At 46.7% G+C, this 8,279-nt stretch overlaps 1 long non-coding RNA gene across 1 annotated transcript; it reads right to left on the minus strand.

The window, feature by feature from the left end:
- Positions 1 to 2,339: 2,339 nt before the first annotated feature.
- On the minus strand, positions 2,340 to 7,245 carry LOC140260198 (uncharacterized). Its single transcript, XR_011905512.1, has 3 exons — positions 7,125 to 7,245; positions 4,048 to 4,174; positions 2,340 to 3,497 (listed from the first exon to the last, which is right to left on the minus strand). It is a non-coding gene; the product is annotated as an uncharacterized lncRNA (long non-coding RNA).
- Between the last annotated feature and the right edge of the window lie 1,034 nt (positions 7,246 to 8,279).

The following is an 8,279-nucleotide window of genomic DNA, read 5'->3' on the forward strand; positions in this document are numbered from 1 at the left end:
TCTGTCTTGAGAGGAGGGATCAGCCCTATTCAGAGTCACCTTCACAAGACCCCCAGGACAAGGATACAACTTGGTCCATTCCAGCATCACTGGCCAAAGCAAAGCACCTGCACTCATTCCATGTGTTGGGAAAGCATAAGGCAAGGAAATGCGGTGGGTATTTTATTCTCTCTGTGCTCCAGAGCAGTTCAGCAACATATCAAGGCTCAAAATAATGTAGAGCAGCTCACCAGTGGGAACCAAAATCAGCGTGAGGACCAGATCCTTTTCCTGAATTGCAATGCAGGAGTGAGGGCTGGTGAACAGCCACACAAATGCAGTCAGGCAAGTATTACGCAGTGACATTTTCCTTTATTCAGAGATAATTGATGATCAAGCCATTAGAGCAGAGATTAATGTCAAAGGGTCAGAGAAGATAGTCTAGAAGGGACCTCGAGGTCATCTAATCCATCCAACTGCCCCGCAAAGGGCTCATATGTGACAAGGTATTTAATTCCTCCAAAAGAAGGAGGAAGCTTCTCACCAATATTTTAAACACAAACTTTCTTTGGGTGGCTACAAAAGGCTTCACTCATTTTCCTCAGGTATAAAAAATAGTCTCTTAAGGCACTATTTTTTCCCCCAGGTATTTTCAAAACAGAATCAAACTCTAAAGCGTCCCCATCAAAAGAGGCACTTTTGAATTCCAGAGTGTTTCTAGCAAAATAATTCATCTCTGGGGGATTGTTCTTTCCTTTCTTTCAGGCTTTGTGGTCTGCCAAGAACTTCGAGCTGTTTTCATTTAAAAGAAAACATATATATATATATTTAGCATTGCCAGGGGAAAAAAAACAAAACCAACAACACAAAAACACACAACTCCTTGCAAAGATCCAAGGATCATTCATTAAGAACAAGAGCTGCTTAGGGGACAAGCTGGTGCACAATGCTTTGGTCTGCCTCCCATTAAGCAACAAGGACGCTCAAGGAATTTGTTTAGAAGAGCTCTGGTGCACTGTACACCTTTTCCTTGCCAGGTTCGTGCCTTGGCTCCTTCCTGTGCTGAGCCAGGTAAGCCTGTTAGCTGGGGGTTAATGGACCTCGGTTCAGTTCTTTGCTGAGCTTGACTGAAAGCTGCCACCTGACCATGCAGCTCCGGGATGATGGATGTGAAAGTGTAATGCGGTGTTTCCCTCCCATAATTAGAATTTCATCATGTAATAATAATGGGTAATGATTGATCATGGCCCTTCACCGCTGCAGGATGTTGGTCGTTACGAGGAACTGATTGATCACTGGAGCTGCCATTTGGCCACACAGAGCCCTTCCACTGCCTTTTAGAAGGGGAATGTAAGTCTCTTTAAATAAATAAAACTTGAAAAGATCCCAGATCACTATCAGGGGACTCTTAGCCCATTCCTACACTCATTGCAGCAAACAGCAAAACAGAAGGTTGTCACTGAGCTGCTTCTAAAGGTATCACTGGGGTGCTAGGAGCCCACAGATTCTCCCCATGGTCACACATCAGCTGGGGAGGCACCAAGCTGTAGGACAGCAGGGACTGCGACTGCCCCCTTGGGCACAAGAAGGGCTTCTTCAGCTGGTGGCTCTGGCACAGGGGCCAGACTTCTGAGCTCTCGGCAGGGCAGAGTTCCCATCCTCAGGTGGGATTTCTGTCTGCTGTAATGCTGAAATGAATGGTGGGCTTTCTGGGGGCAAGACAGCATTACACTGCAATGCTTCTCTTCCATCCCACTGGGTCTTTGTGTGGCTGGAGACCACCTGTACCAACCAACAGCCTCAAGGTTGCATCCCTTCCATCTTTTTCCATCCCCTTGAGGGACCCAGCAGTTTCTCAGGTGACTCAATGCACTGCTTGATGACAGTACGTTAATAAACAGAGATCTGCTGCCTGACAGGGACACAGCGCCTGCACTCTGCTAGCAGCTGCCAAGTGTTGTCAAGCAACTAACTGCCTGTAATTGAGCTCTCTGAAGTATCTGCCCTGAGGTGAGCCACGGAGAAATTTTACAAATGAAGATAATAGATGTTTATGTCACACACACACAACAGGGAGCAGCAAGCTCTGATTGCTCACTTGATAAACTCACCTTCAGCAGTGGCTGCAACAGCTCTGCCTGCAGCTGGATCCAGGTCCCTCTCCCTCCAGCCTTCATTCAATGCTTTGCCAATAGGAGCGAGCCTGCTCACTGCCCTGCACTGAGCCTTGCCTGCACAGCCACCCACGTAACACCATCTCTAGTATCTTTATCCCACAAACATTCATGAACTCCTCTAGATTTCCAGACAGGATTTGTTATCTGCAAGCATTCATCAGAACATCTGGAGGAGCAGGGCCATTCATTTCACTAGCATTAATCAATACAGTTCCCTTGAAGCCAACACAGCCATACCAACCTGCCTTTGCCAAGAATTAGTCAATCTTTCCCAGCCTACAAGCTCTTCCTGAACTCGTTGTTTATTCCCAGGACATGTCATTATTTACTCTTTTAAATAGGAGAGCAAAGGTGGTGAATAGCAAAGGAGATGCACATGCACTGAGCTGTAATAGCCAAGCACAGCTCCAGAATGTCATCAGCATAAGTGAAGGCAATGCCAAGAGCTCTGCTCTGGGGATAGAAACAAACCAGAGACTTGCAGGCAGGGCCAGCAGCTTGCCAAAAGTACCCAAACAACCAAGGAACAAAAACCAGACCTCCCAAAAGGCAGGATTTGTTTCCTCTTTATAGGTGACCTCCTAATAGGGTCATGGACTTGGGAGGAATCGGAGAAACAAATCAAGCACCTGGAGTTTAAATGTCTGATGTAACATATGCAGAAGTGATCTGTTCTGAAGATCACATCCCAATTAGCTGTCTAATTACCCCAGACGTCAGTGCGAGCAAAGTGATTGATATCTTCAAGACAGAGGCAGGCCACAGGAACCTGGTTTCCACTGGCTTTCCATAGGGAATAGCAAGTGCCCAAGCTGCTTTTGAAAATAAGATTGAACAGAACTGGGGGGGAAATGAAAGTGCTTGAAGTCTTTGCAAAGTGCCCATGCAATACCAAGTGACACCCAGAAGACCAAAGTCTCCCACCACTCTCCTTCCTTGAGAAAGTCAAATCTTTGGAAGTGTTGCAGCAACTTGGTTTTCTCCATCTGCAGTGGCTTTCTGGCTTGATCACCTGTGTAGACTCCAGCAAGGACTGCTGGCTTCACCTCTGCAGAGCTGCATGTGGACCAAGAGCTTGTTCCTTTCAGTGAGGGCTCTTCCTGGGCTCTGCACAGGCAGCACACAGATGTGCTCTCCTTCCACTACCGCTCCCATCCTTGTGCCCCAAACCCGTTGCTTAGAAAGGTCCCATACAAAGCCCCTCACCCAGCATCACCCCATCCCACTGCACGAATTGCATCCTTCTGGCTGTCTGGAGGTAGTTATACACTGTTGATACACAAATACTGAATGTTTTCCAGCACAACAGCTGAGTTTCCAAGCACGCTCCCAAACAAAGCACTGTAAAACAAACACGCAGAGAGGAAGTGTAACGAGATCCTTGTGCTCTATCTCCCCCAGGGCTGGGTGATGTTAGCCCCACATATGGCACACGCATTTCCTAAGGCCTGACAGCCAGCTGTGTTTCTGTACAACCTCTCTGGCCAGGCCAAGGGACATGGAATAAATCAAATCCCACCAGTACCACAGGGTGGGATGGAGCAGCAGGAAAGTACCGCCTGCCCAGGTATTTCCCTTAACAAAGAGCTGCATTTGTAGTTGGCTTCAATTCACTTTTTCCAGTGTTCTCTTGAGTTAAGAAAGCCAAGAGCAATCTGGTAGCAGCGGGTAGAGCAGCTCCACCTCCTCTTGGTCAGCCTCTTTGCGGGCAACAGTGATAGAACAAGAGGCAATGGCCTCAAGTTGCCTCAAGCCTACCATAAAAAGTGCAGCCCTGGATTGAGGTTGGGCTGCCTGGGGCCTTTTCAGTTTTGCAGTTAAATGTCACACACCAGCGTCCACCTGCCTTATGGTCTGAAGCCAAGTGAGCATGATGAATCTGCTCACTCACCTTCCTGCTCCTTTGTGAGCCCAGCTTTGGGAATTCAGCACCGGAGACTGGCTGATTATCCAGGAGAACATGGATGGGAAGATCGTGGTAAATCCACACCAGCTGCAACTCTAATTCCATTTGAAATCTGTTGGTGAAGCAGTACAGAAACGTTGAGCTGTTGGCGACTTCTCTTATCAGAAGGCAGTCAGAAGCACTATTTCAGTCCTGATGAGAGCTTCAAGAGCCTCATCTTGAAGACAGCCTTGCCTATGCATTGCGTAAGTGGGCACGACCCACTCGGTTTCAGAAACATTGGACATAAATACCTCTAAGCAACTGCAGCCCATGTGAAGGGCACAGAAAGACAATATCTGCAGCATCCCTTTACACTCCTACCTCACTGTTTTCCCTATCATCCTTCTGCCATCTGGTATTGCCTTCAGCTTCCTCCTCAGCTCACCCTTTGAAGGTGGAGGATCCCTGCCAGCTGGGGCTATGCCCACACTACTGGAGCGCTGCTTGCTGCCTGCCTGGGGCAGCTGCCAACCCAGTCACCCCGCAGCAGCCCAGGCTGGCTGTTAACCACAGTTCCTCCCACACCAGGTTGCTCTCAGTAACTGTGGGTTGCTCTGCTTTTGCACAGGTTGGAAACAAAGGAGTCTATTAGAGGGTTCAGGCCAACGTATGGAAAGCACCAAAGACTTGGACGTCTGTCTTTCTGGATTAGCGGAGTTTCTTCAATCTGCAGCTGAGATTGGAAGTTTCAGAAGGAGTATTTACTCATCATTTTAAGTTATGTTCAATCTCTGCCTTCACCAGAAAAAGGGCTCAGATGGACATGGAGAACACAAACCTCTAAGCTCCAGATTCAGCACTGCTCACCTGTGAGCAGCAGAACAGAGAGCTCCCTGGTTCTGGAAGCTGTCTGGGGTCTGAGCAGGGATGCTGGCTGCAATCTGCACGTATCATCCAGTCCAAGTTCTATATGGGAACTCCAGGGACTGGGAAATGAACTACTCTTCAGATAACAAACCATTAGTGTATGTACATGTATATACACTCCCCCACACAGGTATGAAGATGTGAACAAAAGCAGTAAACCAGAGTGACACTTCCAAGAATCAAGACACACATGCTTGGGACTAAGTTACACACAACAGGTGGAGGAACCAAATTTAAAGCCTTGGCAACAGCTTGCATCCATGAGAAGAGCCGGGATGCTTTGGGAAACAGAAGAGTCAGAATTGTTGCTTGAAAGGCACTTGATAAAATTACCTGCAAATCTACAGGAAAATGCCTTCAAAAGCCAAAACCCAACTTTGTACCAGAAGAATAGAGAGGTCTAAGGGAGTAGAGCCAAGCCAAGGTCATGAGGAAGACGTGGGGTAAAGCCCACCAGGATGGCTGGGAGAAAACTACAGCCCTGCCCAAAGCCCCAGTGGGCTCCTTGCCCCCTCCCACACACACCACAGAATTACCCAGGGATGCTGCTCTTATTAAAAAGAAAATTCTTTGCTTCGATGCCAAAGACTTATATAAAAAATAATTCACGGTCAGATTAATGAGAGAGAAAGTCATTAGAAATCAAAAATGAGATAATTCTGCTGTAGACATGAGCGATGGTGAGAAATAAATTATATTTGGCTGACATGACTTAATTAGTTGGATACATGGCGCTTTCTTAAATTTGCTTCAGTGAAGCTTTTAAGCTTTTGACACATAAATTCCCAGCTAAATAACCCACATGTCAAAGCAGCCAGTTGCATCTTCCCTGCCAAGAGATTTTTGATCATATTACTTTAAAACTTCATTCTTTTGTTCGGGGTTTTTGTTGTTACCAGGGCATGGCACATAACCAAGAGTTGGTTCTGAGTAGGTTTTGAGGACAGCTGGTGCTGGTGTCCTCCCTGCAGCTCCTGGTGGGATGGGAAGAAATCAAGCCAAGACAAATGGCAATAGCTTCATTGCTGTGAGCAGCCTGAATAACCAGAAATACTTTGTGCTGCTGCAGTGCTTCTCATCAAGCACCTCAGAAGACTTCAATGAGCACGAATTAAGCCTCGCAATTATAGCTGACTGTATAAACAGTTGCAAATATTCCTCAAGGATGCTCTTCAGTTCTGAGCTGAATCATTACAGCGATAGTGGCTGACTTCAGCAATCCTATTTAAATCCCATTTGCGAAGGCAGAAGTCGGGATCTAGGAGTCACAGAGGACTGCAGCAGCAAATAGGTTGGTTGATCTCCCTGTCTCTAAACTCTTCTCACCAAGCTATCCCACCTTCAACACCAGTTGGTCCCTCCCAGTGAATTAGTGCACAGCACCCTGCAATGATCTGGAACGTCCCTCTTAATGGAGTTACATCACTCCCATGTTGGGGAATCTTGGTTGGCCCACAGCTCTGCAAACTCGCAGTGGATGTGAAGTTTTATCCCAGCTAAAGGTACCAACACTAATGTTTGACACAGGGATTCCTCCCTCCAATAAAGAGGCGGTTAAACAAGGTGCTGAACACTTACCCCACATAGAAAAAGCTGAAAGATTTATTACTAATTTATTGTTATTGCCTTTTTGAATACGTGCATTAAGAAAAGAGTTAACACTGTGATTCTTAACCACAGAGATAAATCGGAGGATAATAAAGAAGAGCTTTATTTAAAGCTATTAATTCAGATCTAGTGGCTAATTGAGATTTTTCTTTGAAGGGGAAGAAAAACACAGGTAATTGAGGAAGAAAAGCAAAGCAAGCCCAGTTGTGGTTCCCTGGTGGCTTGGGAACCAGAGCCACCAGCAGCTGGGGATGGGAGGTACACAATGCACACCAATCCCAGAGAAAACACAGCAGTGATCTCTCCTTGAAGCCAGGCCCAAGCAAAAAGCATCTCAGTCTTCAGGGTTACCTCAAACAGATCATTTCGGTCCCAAACCCAACAACCACAAGCTCCCCAAGAAGCCCACTGAGCTCATCAGTGCTTTTGTTAAAGCAGACTCATCTCTACAAGCTCCACACCTGACTTTTGTGCCTTGCCCGTGTGAGACAAAAGTAAATCCACCCTGATAATCTCCATCATTAGCACCAGTCTTTGATCCTCACCTTGTTTCTCCATCACATCATTCCAGCTCTTCAAGAGCTTCACTCCTTCTAGAGAGGTCCCCAGAGCCACCAGAAGACTTCAGGCTCCCTCCTTCAGAGAAAAATACCTCCCTACCTTCAGAACCTGATCCCAGAAGCCTCACTCTTACCCTTCAGGAGCACCTGGCTTTGAAAAGGATCCAGGCAAGGTGGGAATGATGTAACGAGCTGCTCAACTCCTCCACCTGAGGTCAGCTCTCAGCACAACCTGAAGCAACACTCAAGAAGCATATGGGAATTTTGAAGTAAAATCTACACTTATTATTCATCTTAAAAATGACTCACCTATAGTCTTAGCATTGCCTGAGGTTGGGAGCAGCTGATTAAAATCCTGACAAGCTGGAGGCTTACGGGTCAAATTTCTCTTAAATCGCCTCATTGCACCCTGCGCGTAATTCTGACTTATTCCATGTCTCTGAAAAATGGGCAATCTGAGAGATTCCATCAATTATTCTGCACCGGATGCAAAGACTTGCTAAGAAAAATTAAATTATTTTAATTCAGTTTAGTTAAGTGGCAATTGCTCTGTTACATAAATCTGCGCTGCTCTTTAGGAGCCGCTTTCTATAGCACTGGCCTGGGACTCCTCTGAACTTAATGAAAATGAATTTTTATGTCTTAAAGTGCTGAGTGTGTAGGAACAGCAGCAACTGCTGGCCCCAGAGGTTTGGACCAGCATCAGCACAATGACTGCAAAGCTTCAGAAAGAAGTTTGGCTCTGGAAAGATCCACCACCACCAGCAGCCTGAAAGGACCAAATCCATCCCCCAGCATCCCTGCACAGGAGGATGGCCACCATCCATCCACCGTGAGCACCCAAGTCTTGCGATGGGGCTGAGGGCAAGCCTTGTCTCTTCATCCCCCAAATCACGTTTGTATGAGATGCATTGGATGGGTCAGACCTGCCCACGTGATGAGACCAAGCAAAACTCAACCCAAGGATGCCTCCAGCTCCCAGACACACCGTGGTGCTTTACATTACACCCAGCTGGGAAGCCCCCTCAGCCCACAATGAATGCAGCTTCACCCATCGCTTGGTAAAATAGAGTTTTTATTTGTTCATACAAATAGTATGAATTATCAGAGCTTCGTTTTCCTAGAAACATCTTTCTCTGT

This window comes from Excalfactoria chinensis, chromosome 17 (genome assembly GCF_039878825.1).
Source record: "Excalfactoria chinensis isolate bCotChi1 chromosome 17, bCotChi1.hap2, whole genome shotgun sequence".
Classification (NCBI taxonomy): Eukaryota; Metazoa; Chordata; class Aves; order Galliformes; family Phasianidae; genus Excalfactoria; species Excalfactoria chinensis.